The sequence below is a fragment of the Giraffa tippelskirchi genome, chromosome 5, assembly GCF_054371585.1.
Source record: "Giraffa tippelskirchi isolate mGirTip1 chromosome 5, T2T-mGirTip1v1.2.pri, whole genome shotgun sequence".
Classification (NCBI taxonomy): Eukaryota; Metazoa; Chordata; class Mammalia; order Artiodactyla; family Giraffidae; genus Giraffa; species Giraffa tippelskirchi.
This window is the reverse complement of record NC_137279.1, coordinates 149727885-149747871: the sequence shown is the minus strand read 5'-3', so window position 1 is coordinate 149747871 and position 19987 is coordinate 149727885. Positions and strand designations below refer to the sequence as shown.

Sequence of the window (19987 nt, the reverse complement as noted above, 5' to 3'; positions counted from 1 at the left end):
GTCTGTGTAACCCTAGTCTTGGCCCAGTCCTTATTCCCTCAGTCTTAACCTTGGTCACAACCCTTTTCTCCTAGTTTTATTTTCTTGATAAAAACAGTTGAGAAACTCATTTACACTGACATAAATGACTGAAAACAATTATGTTGACATTCTTTTAAAAGGAATTTTCAGTTTAGCAGAAGTCAAGACCTTAAACTATGACTCAAAAACTCGAATGTTTACAGGGACCAGGCGGTAGCATAAATGAATAGAGCAGGCCAGTGTAAGACATTAGGTAGTGGAAAGAGATTGTGACAAACTAGTCAAAGACATTCAATATTGTTTTAGCCAAACAAAAATGCTTGTTGGAGTATTAGGTCAGTAGGACAAGCATTTGTTTCCCTTGCCTAAGGTTAAAGAAATTCAGTTGTTATGTTAGATTTTCTGTAGGCAAATGGATGTGAAGACATTAATAGAATTGGATGGAAAATACCTGCCTGAGATAATCTTTGTGAGATTCCTATGAGGCCTTATTAGACATTTCTTTGACTTTCCCGAAGACCATGAGATTGGCTTTCCTTGTTCCCATTCTTCACTGTCACTGCTTGTTCTTTTGTCTTTATTCAATGAGCCACAGGACAAAACTGGAGAGTTTTTCACAGCTAGAAACTAGAGAAAAGTAAAGTTTAGAAACAGGAAAGTAGGTAGCATCGCTAGAAATCTTAAAAGTCTCTTATTTGGACAAATAGTACAGTGGACCAAAGCAGTCCTTTATTTCTGCTTAATGTGCTTTCCTTCTGTGATCTTATACTCTAGGCGCTTCTTTGGGGAAGGTCTATCATGGTGCTCCCCTTAACCCGAAGCATAGTTTGGGATTCTCGTCCCAGGCCATCCAATCAGGATCGACGCCCAGTCCCCTGAAGGGGAATTCAGTTCAGTTACTCAGTTGTGTCTGACTCTGCTACCCCTTGGACTGCAGCACACCAGGCATCCCTGTCCATCACCAACTCCCGGAGCTTGCTCAAACTCATGTCCATTGAGTTGGTGATGCCATCCAACCATCTCATCCTCTGTCATCCCCTTCTCCTCCCGCCTTCAATCTCTCCCAGCATCAGGGTCTTTTCACATGAGTCAGTTCTTTGCATCAGGTGGCCAAAGGATTGGAGTTTCAGCTTCAGCATCAGTCCTTCCAATGAATATTCAGGACCGATTTCCTTTAGGATGGACTGGTTTGATCTCCTTGCAGTCCAAGGGACTCTCAAGAGTCTTCTCCAACACCACAGTTCAAAAGCATTAATTCTTCGGCGCTCAGCCTTCTTTATAGTCCAACTCTCACATCCATACATAACTACTGAGAAAAAACATAGCTTTGACTAGACGGACCTTTGTCGGCAAAGTAATGTCTCTGCTTTTTAATATGCTGTGTAGGTTGGTCATAGCTTTTCTCCCATGGAGCAAGCGTCTTTTAATTTCATGGCTGCAGTTACCATCTGCAGATTTTGGAGTGCAAAAAAAATAGTCTTTCACTATTTCCATTGTTTCCCCATCTATTTGCATGAAGTGAAGGGACAGGATGCCATGGTCTTAATTTTCTAAATGTTGAGTTTTAAGCCAACTTTTTCACTCCCCTCTTTCACTGTGACATTCCCTTACTTTACTTGAGAAACAGCACTGGGAAAAAGAGAATAAGGGAGGTGATCTGGTCTAATCTCAACTGGACTTCCAGGTAAATAAAGTAAGGACTTTAGACAGGAGGAGGAGCCTTACCTGCAGAATGCCCTTAGCAGGCTCTCCCTTGGTAAGGATTGCTTATAGTAATTAGATCTAAAATCTATTGATTTATGGGACAGGGCTGCCCAAGAGAATGTCATGTAAGCTACAGAACTCGCTGAGGTTGTTCAGTTGCTAAGTTGTGTCCAACTCTTTGTGACCCCATGGACTACAGCAGGCTAGGCTCCCCATCCTTCACTATCTCATGGAGTTTGCTCCGATTCATGTCTATTGAGTTGGTGATGCCATCCAACCATCTCATCCTCTCCTATCCTCTTCTTCTCCTGCCCTCAATCTTTCCCAGCATCAGAGTCTTTTCCAATGAGTTGGCTCTTCACATCAGGTGGAGCTTCAGCATCAGTCCTTCCAATGAGTTTGCAGGACTGATTTCTTTTAGGATTGACTGGTTTGATCTCCTTGCTGTCCAAAGGACTCTCAAGAGTATTCTCCAGCACCACAATTCGAAAATATCAGTTCTTCAGCACTCACATCCATACATGACTACTGGAAAAAAAACATAGCTTTGATTATATGTACCTTTGAGGTATAAAATGGAGATATCTTAGAAATTACATGCTTCACTCTGTGAAATAAAAATCTGCAAATATTCACACAGGTCTTGTCTGCTATTCTGGGCTGGTGGATAGGAAGGCCCTGCCAAGGGTGTCCCAGAACTTTCTCTGCTTTGTCTTTGTCTCTTGATTGCCTGTACTCTTGGAATTTTTAGTAAAGCTTGATGCTAGGTAAAATCTCTGATCTGTGTGAGGCTGATTTGATAATCCAGTCCTGTGTGTTAGCTGGCCTGATCATGATGATTGGTTCAAGAATGAATATATGAATCAGGATAGACCAATCAGAACTATTACCTAGGATTTGATTAGGAATATTGGGAGATGGAAATTCTCTCTCCATCTGAGTTCCCAAGCTGGTAAATGGGAGTGTGACAGTCAATATATAGAGAGAACCCACTCACAAAAACAAGTCAAGGAGAAAAGATGAGAAGTGATAGATATAGAGAATTAAAGCAGGGGTAGAGGATGAGGAGTCAGGATGAGGGTAGGAGGGGTAAAGGATGGAGAGAGAAGGTGAACTATGGATAAAGCGTTTGAGTTCATGAATTTTGTTCTGTATAAAGCCATGTATATTTCCTTCCTTGACTTCCCAGTTACACAAGCCAAGTCAACACATTCTCTTTTTACTTAAGCTAAATTGCACTGGATCTCTGTCACTTGCAACACAGGGATTCTGACTGGTATTATAGCTAGAATTTGATATGGGCTAGATTGGGAGGAGGACTGGGAGCTCTGGAACAAACAAGTCTGCTAGGAAAGAATAGTTCTCAGAGGTGAAAATCAGATGAGAAACAAGGAAAATACATATCATAAAGTTATTTCAAATTTTTGCCTCTAGTTTATACATAAATATTATTGAAATTTTAAATAAGATTGCAATGTTATAACAATATTTTAACCATCTTACCCTATGCAGTATGGAGGATGCTCTTTTGCCAGCTGTACCCTGTGTACAATTTCTTTTGGTCTGTGTGACAGGTCACGTACAGTGGTTTGTTGCTTTGCTTTGGCTTAGAAAGCAAAATTTTATTTTAGCAATTTTCCCTTTATGTTGTAGTTACTTATTTATTTCTCCCAAATTCCCTATAGATAGTGAATAAATCTTATTTATTTCCTTAATGTCGGCACCTGGGACATAGTTAGTGCTCAATATTTGTAGAACACAATTTTACTTCTGCTGTCTTTGAAACTATGTGCAAGGCTGATCAGTGTGAAATTGTACAGGCTTGATTCTCTCCCACTCCCTAGCAAATGTGCAGAATTATATTACTTGGTATGCAACAAAATGTTTGATTATGATGAATGCTATTATAGTTAAGGCATATTGCTAACATTTGCTGCAATAAACAAGGAATGACTACTTTAAATTGTTCCACCATTTAGAGTAGTTAGTGGTTAAAATCATGGACTTTTGGAATTGGAATTCCTGCTCTGCTGACACAACTAGGCCCTGCACTGATGGGTACAGTGACTGCTCCTCCTTCACCTGATAGGGCCCCAGGGTGGGCATGGGAGAGATAGTTTAAAAACAAACACAGGGGGACCAATTCTTCACTTTCCCAGAAAAGGTCAAAATGCTGTTTCTCATTTTCCCATTTGTGTAATAGGAATAGTAATACATCATTTTGTTGTTGTGAGTATTAAATAAGTACTATATTTGAGAGAAGAGTGTCTAGCACATAGTAATGCCTCATGTTTGCTGTGATTATTCTCATTATTGTTATTCTCCAAATCTCAGTTTTATCAGAGTCAAATGGGAATGATATTACGTACGTACATGAATTTCAAATAAGGTGATGCATGTAAAATACTTGACAGTAAATGCATAATAAGGAATACGTATTGATAGCTATTAGTAGGTGAGTTTGATTACTTGAAAGTTACCATGTGTACCAAACATATATTCCTAATTTTCACAAACAAAACAGTAACTCACTTAACATTAAAGTATTACTATATCCCCACACTCATAAGTAGTATAAGGTTGGGATTGACAGGATAGGCATGGGAAACAGTTTGCCTAGGTTCAGATCTTGGTGTTACTACATATTATTTGTGTGATCTTGGGCAAGTTATTTAATTTCACTGAGTCATCCTTAATAAAAGGAGAATAATGATACCACCTACTCCATAATGTGGTTCTGAGGATTAATTGAGGCAATACCTCTAAATTAATAAACACAATGCCAGGAAAATCATAAGCTGCAAATAAATGTTGGTTCTTATTGTCTCTCTGAGCCTCAGTCCCACTCAGTGATGAAAATGACGATAGCAATGTTTACCTGACCAGGCTGTTATATGGATAATATGTGATAAGTGCTAGTGAAAATGCCTGGTAGATAGTAGGTATTTGATAAATGCCAGTTTTCTTTCCCACTTTTATGATTCATGAAGCAACTTGGAATTTTACAACGCCTTCAGGTTGTCAGTATAAATATCATTTAGATTTCTACGTGTGTGGTTATAGGACAGAAAGGATTAGGTAGAATTTGATCAGTGATACTTATTTAATGTTGTTTATTGAATCAGTATCATTCTGTTGGCTTATTAATTGCTCTCTTCTTATAAAGGTAGATTGTATCAGAAATACCCTATTTTTTATATTCTTTTGATTCATGTCCCAGATAAATGGCAATTTATTCTATTCAGAGAAGGAGAGAAAAGTAGACTGGTATCCCAGGTTTCTTGCAGCGAGCGTTGGTGCACAATCTGCTGAAACTGGAGGAGAATGTTATTAATCAAAAGGTGCACAAGGAGGCAAAGGACTTCATTATGCTGTTTTGCTCCCACGACTTGCACCTGGAGCTTTTTAATGACTGTGCCCTTTGGAGACAGGTGGCACTCTGCAAAGTGTAAGCCTCTCTAAACCTCTTCTTGTCTCAAACTGACATGTCTTCCTGGTACCGTGAATAATCAATCTAAGTTTTAAATGATGTGAAAGGCTTTGGTAGGACTATAATTAGTTGAAATTTTTTTTCCTGGTCTTTAAGGAGTACACATGGCTAGAACAAGGGGTAAAAAGAATGTCAAGAAACAGCTGGGGGATAAATTCACATATTCATTGAAAAAGGCAAGCCTGTAAAAGATGATATTGTGTACTGGGTGAACAAGCACAGTAGATGGCAGTTTAGTAACGCACAATATTATTATGCTATGTTTAGGAGTCATTTTTGTTAAAGACTATCTAGAAAAATATCCTGAAGGGTTATATATTAGTATTTACTGTCATCTTTTTTGGGGGAAAGTTCTGTTTGTGATCTCTGCTTATAGAAACAGATTAGCATAAACTTGTCAAAGAGCGTGAACTATAAAGGGGACATTGGAGTACAACCAGGGGTGTTTCACCATATTTTATTTGCATTCAGTTCATTTTGACGCACACATATTTTGATATTTGAAACTGAAGCACACCGGAATGATTCTCAAATAAAACAACACCACAACCAACCTTTGACTCCCCTGAAAAACTGGCTATAATTTTAGCACTTCATGCATGTTGAATTGTTAAAATATTTAGCAAGTTAAGAGCAGTGTGGAAAGGGAGTAGAGACAGAGAGGATATCAGGAAGCAAAGGTAAAATTCCCAAGACTATTTGAGTATTAAAAGGAGAAAAAAATAAGAGCCCACCTTTCCCTGAGATACAAGCTCAAGATTGTCTCTTGTTAAGATGCTGTGTTGTGCTTAGTCGCTCGGTCATGTCTGACTCTTCGCGACCCCATGGCCTGTAGCCCACCAGGCTCCTCTGTCTATGGGGATTCTCCAGGCAAGAATATTGGAGTGGGTTGCCAAGGCCTCCCACAGTTACACAGAATTCACCAAAAAGTTCAGACATTAGGAAAATTCTGATCCCAGGACAGAAAGCTGACAGTTCTTGCTAAGATGCAATCAGACCATTACACACGCTGTATTGGTTTAATTGAGCATACATTATTTCCTTCAGCAAAGAGTCTTCTGCCATGGTACCCTATTTTCTTGGGCACCAGTGCTTGACAGATTTCTCACACAAGTAAGCAGTCGAGAGTGATACAATTTTGACATGAAATGTGCTTATACTTTGAAAGCCATTAAACAAGACTTGTTTGCTTATAATTTTCTAATAAAATAAAGGACCTTCTGTGGAAAGCAGTTTTAAAAACACATCATAACATTTTAAGTGTGTAGGTCTTGCAACGTTTATTCCAATTTTCTAGTGACAGGCACAGAGAAATAAGATTTCCCTAACAGCTGCTTGGTGCTGGGTACTCACATGTCACTCAAACTGACAAGATTTTAGGGAAAAAACACTTTCTTCACTGTGTTCTCATTTTGAAAGATCAGCTATTGCACATAATTCAATTTTGCTTAATTGCAAAGTATAAACTTTACAAAATATAAATTGTTAAAGGTAATATGATAGAATTAATTAAAAACACACTCTAAACAACTCATTACATCTCATTCTACAAATTTGTGTGTCCCAGACAAAATTCTAATCCTAAATGCCTGAGAAAAACTTAGCTCAGTTCACAATAATATCATAGAATTTTGGATTTGGGAAAAATACATAGAGATCATGTATTTCAAATTAGTGCCTACATTTGAGGATTTTCTCTTTTTGTATATCAGAACTATTTGGATTTAATTCATATAGCCAGCACCATTCAGGCTACATAGTTTCTTTGTTCACTCATTCATTCTCTCAACAATTTATCAAGCATTTCACACGTACTGGTATATTCCAGGAACTATGTTAGAGGTTGGTAATGTAAGGATAAATATTTCACTATTCCTGTCTCTGAGGAGGAACTCAGAGTATAGCTAGCAGACAAATAAATTAATAGCTATATTGTAGTGCAGTCAAGGCTGTGACAGGTTTGTATGCAGTCCTATGGGAAAACAGGTGAGGGAGTGATCTCTGTCCTTGGGGGTTCTGAGAGGACAACATAGAGGAAATCACATTTGAGTTGAAGCAAGAATCCTCAGAGGAAAGGTGGGGACTGAGGATGTTGGGAAGGAAATAGAGTATGTTGGGAAGGCAGAAGAGTATGTTTGGAGAATGACAGTGTAGAATCTAGGAATGGTGAAAAATGATGTACAGTTAGACTGTAAAGGTAATGCAGGGAAAGTAGGCAAACATCAGATTCAAAGAGTTTGTCATTAGTTTTTTTTGTGTGTGTGTGTGGTTTGTAGGAAGTGGACAATTAAAAAATTTTGAAGTGAAGGCAATAATGTGATCTGCTTTGTATTCTTGAAATGCTATCTCTGACACTGGTCTGAAAGACAGTTTAGATTAGTCATGAGCATTTGGAGTATGCTTTAATATTATGCTTGGGCAGTGGAAGTGACAATGGACAAAGGCATATATCAAGATACATTTTAGAAATGGAATTAATAGGGCTTTGTGGTCAGTTGCTTGGGAGAGTCAGGTGCCAGGGGAAAGGAAAAAGTTAAGGATGACTTCAGGAGGTCTAGTTTGCATAATTAGTTTTGAGGCTTTGGATAGGTATTTATTTAATCCTCTTCACAAGCTTTTGAGGATTATAACAGATGACAGAAACTGAAGCTTTGAAAAGATAAGTAATTTGCCAAAGTTATCATGTAGGTAGTAAATTTATGAAGGACAGATTCAAGTTAATGCCGGAACCCAAGCTCTTAAACATTGTACTATTTCTTTCTATACTGGCCAAATGGGCAGTGAAACCCTTTACTGGACTGGGAAATACAGGAGGAAAATCATAGCTTGAGTATAGAAGGTAATCTGCTGCTGCTGCTGCTGCTGCTGCTGCTAAGTCGCTTCAGTCGTGTCCGACTCTGTGCGACCCCATAGACGGCAGCCCACCAGGCTCTGCCATCCCTGGGATTCTCCAGGCAAGAACACTGGAGTGGGTTGCCATTTCCTTCTCCAATGTATGAAAGTGAAAAGTGAAAGTGAAGTTGCTCAGTCGTGTCCGACTCTTAGCGAGCCCATGAACTGCAGCCTCCCAGGCTCCTCTGTCCATGGGATTTTCCAGGCAAGAGTACTGGAGTGGGTCGCCAGTGCCTTCTCCGGAAGGTAATCAGTTTTGCCATTTAACATCTTGACTTTGATACATTGAAAAGGCCAGAAAGTGGGATATGCAAGAGAGGATTTGAAATACCGGTGCTGAAGCTCATGAAAGATTTGAGGTGAGAAAGTTCAGATTTAGTGATGGTTGAAGTCATAAGAGTCACTCAGATGGCCAAGAGAATAGGTGTAGGGAAGAGAATTGAGCAGAAAACTTTCGGTGGCTATGGAACAAAAGGATTCAGGGAGAGGAGACTGAGAAGGCACACTCAAATAGATTATTGGAAAACCAGAATAATATATATAAGTCTATGAAGTAGAGTTTTACTTTTTCTCCCTTGAGTGTACGTTGGGAAGAAGATTGGCCGCTCATCATATTAATTGTCCATCAGCTTTAAGAATATCATTATAGTTGTGAAAAACTGTCACTCACAGACTTTCTTTTTCTGAGGTTGACAATCTCTCCCCATTCAGGATCACTATCTTTTGCACCACACAAATTTCATCATCATCCTAGGTCACAAGTCCACATTCTCAATGATGCACCCACTCTCACCTCAGTTCCTAGACTGTATCTGAGCCAACTTCACCTCCAACATGTTTCCATATTTTTCCAGAAACAGCTACACTTGTGAAATGTTTAACCATAAAATTCCAATGACCAGTTCAGTTCAGTCTCTCAGTCGTGTCCGACTCTTCGCGACCCCATGGACCACAGCACACCAGGCCTCCCTGTCCATCACCAACTGCCGGAGTTTACTCAAACTCATCTCCATTGAGTCAGTGATACCACCCAACTGTCCCATCCTCTGTTGTCCCCCTCTCCTCCTGCCCTCTATTTCTCCCAGCATCAGGGTCTTTTCCAATGAGTCAGTTCTTCACATCAGGTGGCCAAAGTATTGGAGTTTCAGCTTCAACATCAGTCCTTCCAATGAACACCTAGGACTAATTTCCTTTAGGATGGACTGATTGGATCTCCTTGCAGTCCAAGAGACTCTCAAGAATCTTCTCCAACACCACAGTTCAAAAGCATCAACTCTTTGGCGCTAAGCATAGCATTTTCATTTCTCCCTCACTCCCTCCCACTAACTCAATTTAGATTCAACTTAGTTCACATCATTTATTGAGTATCTATTATATGTTGTGTGTTATATACACACTTGCTCTGACACATTTCACAGAATAGGAAGTGAGTGGATATGAAAGCATTTCTTGCAATCCTAGTGTGATAAGTAAAATAACAGGGGTTTATTTTAGGTACAGTAGTATGATACAGTGGCAAGTTTGAGCAGTTGCACTTGACTTGAAAATGGGAAATATATAATTAGTCTATAACTTCATAATCAAACCCTCAAATTTAGTGGGTTAAAATAGCACTGATTTATTTCTCACAATTCTGTGGGTTAACTGGGCTCCACCTACATTCAACTGGTTGCTAGAATGGTCAGGAAGGGTCAGGAACATATTATTTACATGTCTGGGGGTATAGGTGCTATATGCCAACTCTCCTCTGTTGGCCTTTTTCTCTGCATGGTATCTTATACTCTGTGTAGGATAGCCTGACATTTATAGCACGGTAGTTGGGTTAAGCTGGAACTGTGCGTGCGTGCTCAGTCGCTTCAGTCGTGTCCGACTCTTTGCGACCCTATGGACTGTAGCCCATGATGCTTCTCTGTCCATGGTATTCTCCAGGTAAGAATACTGGAGTGGGCTGCCATGCCCTCCTCCAGGGGATCTTCCCAACCCAGGGATCGAACTCACGTCTCTTATGTCTCCTGCATTGGCAGGTGGGTTCTTTACCTCTAGCGTCACCTGGGAAGCCCAAACTGGAACTGACACAGTGCCAGTTCCTTAGCATTCTATTGGCCTGCCCATAGTCAAGGGCTTTTTGTTGGAGCAATAGCATGAGTGTACTGGGATGGGATGATAATTGGTAACTATCTTTTGCACACAGATTACCACAGGAAACTTTAAAAAGGAAAAGATTGTCAAGATGAGTCTCGAAGTCTGGGCAGTTCATCAGGTGAGTGGGGACTTAAGAGAAGAAGAGCTCTTCAAGAAGAACGGCAATGACTTGAAAACAGAAAGCAGCATAACCATTGGGTAGCCAGGACACATGGATTCCTTGGAGTATTTGGGGAAGTAATTAGAAACGAACTGACTAGGCAGGCATGATTATAGAAAGCCTTGTTATAGGCAGTAAATTAAACTCTACATTCCAGGCTGCAGAATGCCCTTCTGCAGGTTTTATGCAGGGAAGTAGCTGCTCTTTCCTCTCATTGATTCTTCTACTTTGTTGGCTTCATATGTTGTTGATTGATCAGCTCCTTTGGCTTCATTTCCTTATTTAATCCAACTGACCACCCATAGTACTTCAGCTGAATCACTCTGTCACCAGTCCTCTCAATTCTCAATACTCTTATGACATTGTTATTCCATTATTCTAATCCTCAATTCTAGAATAATCTAACCACCTGTTTGTTCTGATCCTGGAACCAGACATTGAATAATACTGAATCAAAATATATAACCATAAGGAAAACAATCAACAGCCTTATACATTTATGACTTCCAACTACTGATTTTCAATATTATCTAGCAAATTGTAACATATCCTTGCCCAGTCCCTATGCTGGTAATTTTTATTACTGTTAATAACCTTTATGCTTAATGCTGCGCTATTTTCTCTTAGTAGATGACTTTGAATACTTCACAGAGGAAATAGCTGTGATAGCTGTGAAAAATTTCTTCACATCTCCTTGAAGTTCATTTATTCTTTTTCTTCCAGATCACCCTGTTCCTTTCCTTCCATTTCTTGCCGTCATCCTGGGATTTATTTAGCTTCTTCTACATCTCCAAATTAATTTATACTTCTCATCCATCCTTTCAGTTATTCTTCCTCCTTTCTTTCACCTAAGCTCATGGTCTCATGCCTTCTATCTCTTGTAAGTTCTTGCTCTAATAATTATGCCCTTTCTTAATTGCTCTTTTCAGTCTATCTCTTTCCACAACTTTGTCCTCAGTCTAAAGTATGAACAAAATTCTCTATCATGTAAACATTTTCTTCAGTTTTTCTTCTACCACAATCAGTGTTCCCACTTAATCTTCTTTATTTCATATTTACTCCTTAGCAGCCTGCAATTTCTTGATCAAGTGCCAAACACACTTTCTGACACATGGTACATGTGTAGTAAATATGAATTAATGATCAATTTATATTTGCCAATATTATGATTTCTTTTTAGCCCTCATCCTCATCTTCATTATGGTGGGAGGAAGCATTGCATTTTAAGATCTTGCCCCTGGTTCTCTGGAAACTTGCAGACCACAAAGTGGACATAATGGCTGAGATTGTGTATCCCACAGATTTCTTCCAAAATCATTCCTGTTCTACCTACATTTTGGTTTGTTGGGACCTCTCTGTACCAGTCGGTAAACATACTGGATACTATCATTGATTACATATATGAACTTTTTTGAAATTATATTACTAAATAAGAATGATTATTATTTAATCATGTTCTTCTTAGAGTGTGGTACCTATTTAACACATGATAATCACAGATGTTTAAGCAACAAAAATTTCTCCTATGCTAAACAGATTTTTGCAGAGGCAGGAACCATGGTTTTCTGGCATATAATATAGATAATAAATTTTTGTGGAGTGAGTAGATGAATGTTCCTTATATGTAACCCCAGTCAAAATTTTCTAAATGAACATAGAATGTATTTCTGATATTTCAAATTAAATTACTGTTTATTAAGAGGGCTTAGACTTTTCACACATTCTAAGTGACTTGTTGCTGTTCTTATTGAAAGGGAAAAAAACTCTACTAATCAGTCCAGCAACTCACAAGTAAATTTTGTTTATTTTCTCTGGTAAATTTCATCTGTTAGAGTGTTGTTTTAGATAAGATGTACTCTTGCTTGGAAAATCCCATGGAAGGAGGAGCCTGGTAGGCTGCAGTCCATGGGGTTGCTAAGAGTCAGACATGACTGAGCGACTTCACCTTCACTTTTCACTTTCATGCATTGGAGAAGGAAATGGCAACCCACTCCAGTATTCTTGCCTGGAGAATCCCAGGGACGGTGGAGCCTGGTGGGCTGCCGTCTGTGGGGTCGCACAGAGTCGGACACGACTGAAGCGACTTAGCATATATAAACTCGTAAAGAATTAAGAGTTTGAACATAAACTACTGCTATAAAACTATGCACTTATTGGCCTTCAGTTTATCTAACTTTTATCTCACAGACTGTGAGCTCATTTAATAGCATCAAGTGAAGGAAGCTGGAATAGCATCCCCCGTACTGCATACCTTTGGGACCTTCCTGTGTAATGTTGACATCCAGTCTCAGCCAACCTGACAATAAAATGACCCATTTATCCAACACAAGCAGGCAGAGGAGGAGATACTGCATCCTTTCTCTCTGCCTCCCACTCCCAGAGTCAGTCCGATGCTTCCTCTGGGCCAAACACATGCACTTATAAAGCACTTCATCAACAATTCGTTGTGCTTTCTGTTAAAGTGGGTTAACTCTTCTTATGTGAATTTTCCCCTAGATAATTTTCCCAAATAGCACAGAAAGTATTTGAGGTGAGCTGAAACTTTTTAATAATAAACTTTGTGATTTTAAGTGGGCTTCCCCGGTGGCTCAGGGGTAAAAGAATCTGCCTGCGATGCAGGAGGCACAGAAAACACAGGTTCGATTCCTGGATCAGGAAGATCCCCTGGAGGAGGGCATGGTAACCCACTCCAGTATTCTTGCCTGGAGAATCCCATGGACAGAGGAGTCTGGAAGGCTACAGTACATAGCATCACAAAGAGTTGGACACAACTGAAGCGACTTAGCATGCATGCATGCATGCACGTGATTATAATGCCCTAGGACTAAGAAACACTTATCACCAAATAAAAATGACCAGCTTTACCACTATATATACAGGACTACTGAGGAGTTTAGGGAAAATCACTGTTGCTTGCAATATATGTGTGTGTGTGCCTAAATTTTATTTTTAAAATTAATTTATTTTATTTTTTAGCTGTTCTAGGTCTTCATTACTGTACGCTGGCTTTCTCTAGTTGCAGCAAGTGGGGGTACTCTTGGTTGCAGTGTGCAGGCTTTTCATGGGAGTGGTTTGTCTTGTTGCAGAGCTCAGGCTCAAGGTGTGACAGCTCAGCAGTTGTGGTACACAGGTTTAGTTGCTCTGTGGCATGTGGAATCTTCCTGGACCAGGGATCGAACTGGTATATCCTACATGGGCAGGCAGATTCTTATCCACTGTACCACCAGGGAATTCAATGCCTAAATTTTAAAATCCAACTTTTCAAAGGGGAAGTATTGTTTAATTAAGGACTTTTATAAATTCCCTGGAGTCTACTCCATAAAATGATTATTTTAATCACTGAGAGTATTAAGTAATATTTTTGCTTTCTTAATTCTTCTCCCGGGCAGGTCTGTTTACGCTTTTTTTTAAATAAAAGCACCAAAAGCAGTTGTCGTTTTACCTAAATAATCTATGACCATATGGTTACTTACTTAGATTTCTTTTTTTTTCATACTGAAAATAAATCATTCCTTGTTGGTCATGTTTTGTTGCCACTAAAGAATTCTAGAAGGACTAGACAGATTTGAAATACTGGAAAATTCTGACTGTATTATCGGTGATAGTGTAATTATCTGAGAAGAACCCAAAGTACCAGTCCCTAAAGTATCTTTTTATTAGAGTATCAAGGTACCTAAAAACTCCATTATCCTTCTCTTGTAAATGCTCTTTTCTTGAATGTTCTTATTAAAATAAAAATATGTTATTGATAGGCTAACAGTATGTCAATGACAAAGGTAGGATTCTCACTAAAAAAAAAATGACCCCTGGACAGAAAGATTTTAGACAGGAAATGATGGCAGAAAGGCTGTCAGGAAAACATGCAATCCTCAATGAAAAACTCTACTTAGCTGTACTATGGGTGCTATGGGGACTGGATCTTATATCAGTCAGCAGTCTTTCTACTGCAATATTCAGAAAATACAATAGAAAGTGCCTAAAACAAAAATGGAATTTATTGGCTCTCATGACCCATGTGCCACTTATCCAGTTATTGCCTCTCAGCTATTAGGGCTTCCCTGATAGCTCAGTTGGTAAAGAATCTGCCTGCAATGTGGGAGACCTGGATTTGATCCCTGGGTTGGGAAGATACGCTGGAGAAGGAAAAGGCAACCCAATCCAGTATTCTGGCCTGGAGAATTCCACGGACAGTCCATGAGGTCGCAAAGAGTTGGACATGACTGAGCGACTTTTACTTTCAGCTTCAAATTCACCTTTCAATTTCATTTAGTGTTTTTCTCCTTTAAAGTAGACCTGTGTTAAGCATTCTCAGTAGAGGGCACTGGAGGGACTTAGCAGGAGGAAGGCGCTCTCCTACCTTGTCTGGTTGATGTCTAGAGGGCCAGCAGGGTGAGTATCAAGAAATAGTGTGAATCTCTGCCTCAGTCATGAGCCTAGAAGATGGTCCTTTGGCCTTGGCCTGACAGTAACCTAACTGCTATGCACTTGACATAGAAATTAGCACTCTGAAGACTTCCTTTCTGAATCAGTGCCCAATTTTCTTTTGCTCCTTCTTGTGCAACCTGCCTGTGCCCCGGAGGGTTTCCACCAAGCCAGCCACAGCTCCCACTGTAGGCTTTGCTAGCTTTGACTGTGACCCAGAAGGTTTCTGTCCCTTACCATCGCAGATTACCTGCTCCTTACCTGCACACCCCAGAGTTGCTTCCTAGTTGCTCAGCGACTGCAGAACAGCTTTAGTCTAGGAAGCTGTTTGTTTCTGGGTTATCCAGTGTGCCAAACTATGCTTTCTTCAAGAAGGTCTGAACCCCAACCTTGGGAAGGAGGCCCCCTCCCAAATTTTATCCTTCCTTAGATATTCTTCCTCAGTCCTAGGGTACCCTATAAAATTTGTGTATATCTTACAGTTACTCTCTTAATATAGTTTAATAGTTTTTTAATATTTAACATCCCATGTTTATCTCTTTATATGGTGTCTATCTCCTAATGGGAACCAGACTGATACACTGACTCAGGATTCAAAAACTATTATCAGGATCAGTCTTTTTGGCTGTGTTTCTTTTAGATTGTCTATGTCTCATCTAGGATCTTCTTTTGTGGCTTATGTATTTCAATATCATCAAATATATTTGAAACATCAATGCTTCTTTTTCCCAGAAGCCCCAGCTAATATTTCCTAAGATGTCAATAGCTAGACTTGCATTGCATGCACATCTCCCATCCTATTTATATAGTCCACTAAGGATTCTGTTTCCTACTACATACTTAACGTGGATTCAGTCTCTTCCACATTCTAGTGTTTGTCTCTTACAACACCCTACTTTTGGTATCAATTTCTGTATCAGTTATAAATTTTGTTGAGTGACAATAACTCAAACTGGCTTAAGTCAAAATAGGGAAAAGTCCACAGGTGAGTTTTCATGCAACTGAAAAGTTCACAAGTAAGTCTGGCTTCATGTGTAACTTGATTCAGAGTTCATATTACATTACCAAGAGCCCCCTCTGGGTTGCTTCAGTTCTCAGGTTGACTTTGTGAGCCTAATGGATAGGGCAGTTCCAGTTATCAGATTTTTACATACTAAATCCAATCAAAGCTTCTCTTTTCTCTCAAAGATGCTGCTTCTTTTTGAGAGCAGATGTCCCGGTGGGGGTGTTTTGAGGGTTAAATGGGGTAATATTTGTTGTGTTAATAATTGTTATTATTCTATCAGCTCTATTAATTCTTGTCTTTCTCTGTACCAAGCAGTGTGGTCAAGTGGATAGAATATCTAGATCATTTTAGGTCCTCTTTTGGAGTTGGAGATGATTTGTAGGAAATATAAAACTAGTCATTCAGATATATTTCTCATACATATTTGGCTTTTGTCTATGATCCTGGCTAACAGTTCTCAAAACCCTTGGAATTTCTTGAGTGATAAGAACAATGGGAACATCTCTTGTTATAATATCTAGTTTCTTGTCCTCAGTTCCTGAAAACACTTACGAGCCATAAAGGTGAAATGGGTGTCTTATTATCCATAATATGTCTTTTTCAGCCATAGCTGAGTTTATGTTAATGAGGTGAATTTTGGAAGTCCCCTAAAAATGTGGGTGGGGATAGTTACTAGGGGTACCAACCTAAATGAAGGATTGGAACTTTCAATCCCATCCCCTGATTTCTGAGGAAGGGCTGGAGATTGAATCAATCACCAGTGGCCAATGACTCAATCAATCATGCCTATATAATGAAGCCTCGTTTAAACCCCAAAGGAGGAAGTTTGGAGAACTTCCAGGTTAGTGAACCAAAATGCTTCTACATACCATCATTTCAGGCTTCAAACCCCAATAGAAATTTTAAGGGCTTCACCCTATGTGTCCCTTCATGAGGCTATAATTTGTACCCTTTAATATCTTTTGTAATAACCTGCAATCTAGCAGGTAAACTAGTTCCCTGAGTTCTGTGATCTGTTTTAGCAAATTAATGGAACCCAAAGAGGGGACTGTGGAAACCTCTGCTTTATAGCCAGTTAATCAGAAGCACAGGTACAAACCTGGGTTTGTGATTGGCACCTGGAGTGGAGGACAGTCTTCTGGGATTGATCCCTTAATTTGTGGAATCTAAAATTATATTTGGGTAGAAGGTGTCAGAATTAAGTTAAATTAGGACTTCCCTGGTGACTCAGATGGTAAAACATCTGCCTGCAATGCGGGAGGACCCAGGTTCGATCCCTGGGTCGGGAAGATCCTCTGGAGAAGGAAATGGCAATCCACTCCAGTACTCTTGCCTGGAGAACTCCATGGACAGAGGAGCATGGTAGGCTACAGTCCATGGGGTCGCAAAGAGTCGGACACGACTGAGCGGCTTCACTCACTCACTCATAAAACACCTAGCTCATGTCTGAGAATTGCTTGGAGTCTGAGCAAAACCCCCATGTATTAGATTCCACATATAAGTGAGATCATACAGTCTTTCTCTGTCTGACTTATTTCACTTAGCATAATGCTCTGAATGTCCATCCGTGTTGCAAATGGAAGAATTTCCTTCTTTTCATGGCTGAATAATATTCCATTGTTTTGTGATTTCTTTATCCATTCATCTGTTGATGAATACTTAGGTGGTTACTAGCTCTTGGCTACTGTAAATAATGTTGCAATGAACATGGTGGTGCAGATATATTTTTAAGATAGTGATTTCTTTTCCTTCAGACATATAACCATAAGTGGAATTGCTGGTTTATAAGATAGTTCTATTTTTGATTTTCAAGGTATCTCTATAGTTTTTTCCATAGGGGCTTCACCAGTTTACATTTTCACCAACAGTATACAAGCATTTCCTTTGCTCCACATCTGTGATTTGTCATCCCTTGTTGTTTTGAAAGTAGCCATTCTAACAGGTATAAGGTGATGCCTCACTGTGGCTTTGATTTGTGTTTCCCTAATGATTAGTAATGTTGAGCACCTTTTCATATACCTGTTGGTCAGTTGTATATCATCTTTGGAAAAATGTCTGCTCAGTTCTTCTAATCAGATTGTTTGGTTTTATTGCTGTTGAGGTATATTTATTCTTCATATATTTTGAATGTTAACCTCTTATCAAACATAATGATTTGCATTTATTTTTTCCCACTTCATCTGTTGTCTTTCAATTTTGTTTATGGTTTCCTTTGCTGTGCAGAAGGACAGCTTTAGCTGTATGTAGTCCCACTTATATTTGCTTTTGTTGCCTTTGCTTTTGATACTAAATTAAAAAAAAAATCTTTGCCAAGACAGTGCAAAAATCATATCCCCTATGTTCTAGGTGTTTTATGGTTTGAAGTCCTACTGAAAGAAGCTAAAGTTTTAAAGCAAGTAAGTAAAATTTTATGGTCTCAAGTTGTTAATACATTTTGAATTGATTTTTATGTATGGTGTAAAATAGTGGTATAGTCTCACTCTTTTGCATATGGCTATGCAGTTTTCCCAACAACATTTATTGAAGAGACTGTCCTTTTCCCATTGTATATTCTTGGCTCCTTCATTATAAATTGACCGTACGTGTGGGTTTATTTCTGGGTTTCTATTATTTTCCATTTGGTCTGTGTGTCTGTTTTTAACCTGGAGTAGGAAACAGCAACCTACTCCAGTATCCTTGCCTGGAAAATTCCATGGACAGAGGATCCTGGAAGGCTACGGTCCAAGGGGTCACAAAGAATTGGACATGACTGAGCATGCACGCACATCTGTTTTTATGCCAGTGCGTATAGGATTTTGATATGAAGAGATATAGGAGATGATTCCTGGTGAGAAACAACATGGGCAAAATAACCAGGTTAAAAGAATGATAGAACCTCTTCTAGGATGAGTGAATACATTTGTATAGTTTGTTATGGACTAGAATTTTTTTTACTGGCCTTATCTCAAAATTGTATGTTGAAACCCTAATCCCTAATGAGAGTGCATCAAAAGATGGGACCTTTGGGAGGTAGTTATATCATGTGGGTGAAGTCTTTTTTTAAAAAAAAAAATATATATTTATTTATTTATTTTCTTGAAGGATAATTGCTTTACAGAATTTTGTTGTTTTCTGTCAAACATCAACATGAATCAGCCATAGGTGTACATATGTCCCCTCCTTGGGTGAAGTCTTTTTAAGGGATTAGTGTTCTTTTAAAAAAGAGACATGAAAGTGGTTTCCTCCTTCCTTTGCTTTCCACCACGTGAAGACACAGTAAAAAGATGGCCATCTGCAAACCGGGAAGCGAGCCCTCACCAGACACCAAAACTGCAGGTACTTTCCAGCCTCCATACTGTGAGAAATAAATGTTACTTAAGCCATCCAGTCTATGATAATTTATATAGTGGCCTGAAATGACTAAGATATATTTGAAGCATACCATTTAGTGAGGCAGTTTGAGACACAGTGAGATTAGAGAAACAGATGGGGAGAAGATTGTGGCCAACCTTGAGAGCAAAACTAGGAATGTATATTTTTTAAAAAAAGTACAGAGGAATGCATAAAACATAAATATACATCTTAGTGGATTATTACAAAGTTAACACACCAGAGAAACCAGATCTCAAAAATAGAACATTATCAACACACGGAAAGACCCGTTTATCCCCCTTCTCAAATGCTGCGCCTTTCTTTCTCCCTAAAGGAAACAATACTGACTTCTAACACTATAGGCTAATACTGCACGTTTTTGAATTCTGTAGAAATGTCATTTGATAGTATCTATTATTTGTGTCTAAGTTCTTTCATTCAGTATTGTTGATGAGATTATACACACAGTTGAATGTATTTGTAGTTTGTGTTTTTTAATAAGTATTCCAGCATATGGATATTCACACCACAATTTCTTTATCATAATGACTGTTGTTTGTGTAGAATTTTGGGGTTACAGCATGTGTATATTATTTTAGTAGATTCTAAGGAATCAGCTTTCTAAAATAGCCTACCTATATACTTCCATCAGCAGTATCTGAGTGTTCCTATTGCATCACAACCTCTCTAACACTTGGAATTTTCACACTTTTAATTTTTAACCTAGGAAGTTTTGGACTTGATTTTGTATGCATTGTTGAGCTACTGAAGGATTTTGGTTTGGAAACTGATGTGAACA

At 39.0% G+C, this 19987-nt stretch overlaps 1 long non-coding RNA gene across 1 annotated transcript in view; it reads left to right on the top strand.

Moving 5' to 3' along the window:
- Positions 1-19987, top strand: part of LOC145506323 (uncharacterized) — a 146215-nt gene that overhangs the window by 8924 nt on the left and 117304 nt on the right. Inside the window, exons 3-4 of the long non-coding RNA XR_014053753.1 lie at positions 10299-10367; positions 18184-18233. This is a non-coding gene — a long non-coding RNA (uncharacterized LOC145506323). The remainder of the gene's footprint in view (positions 1-10298; positions 10368-18183; positions 18234-19987) is intronic.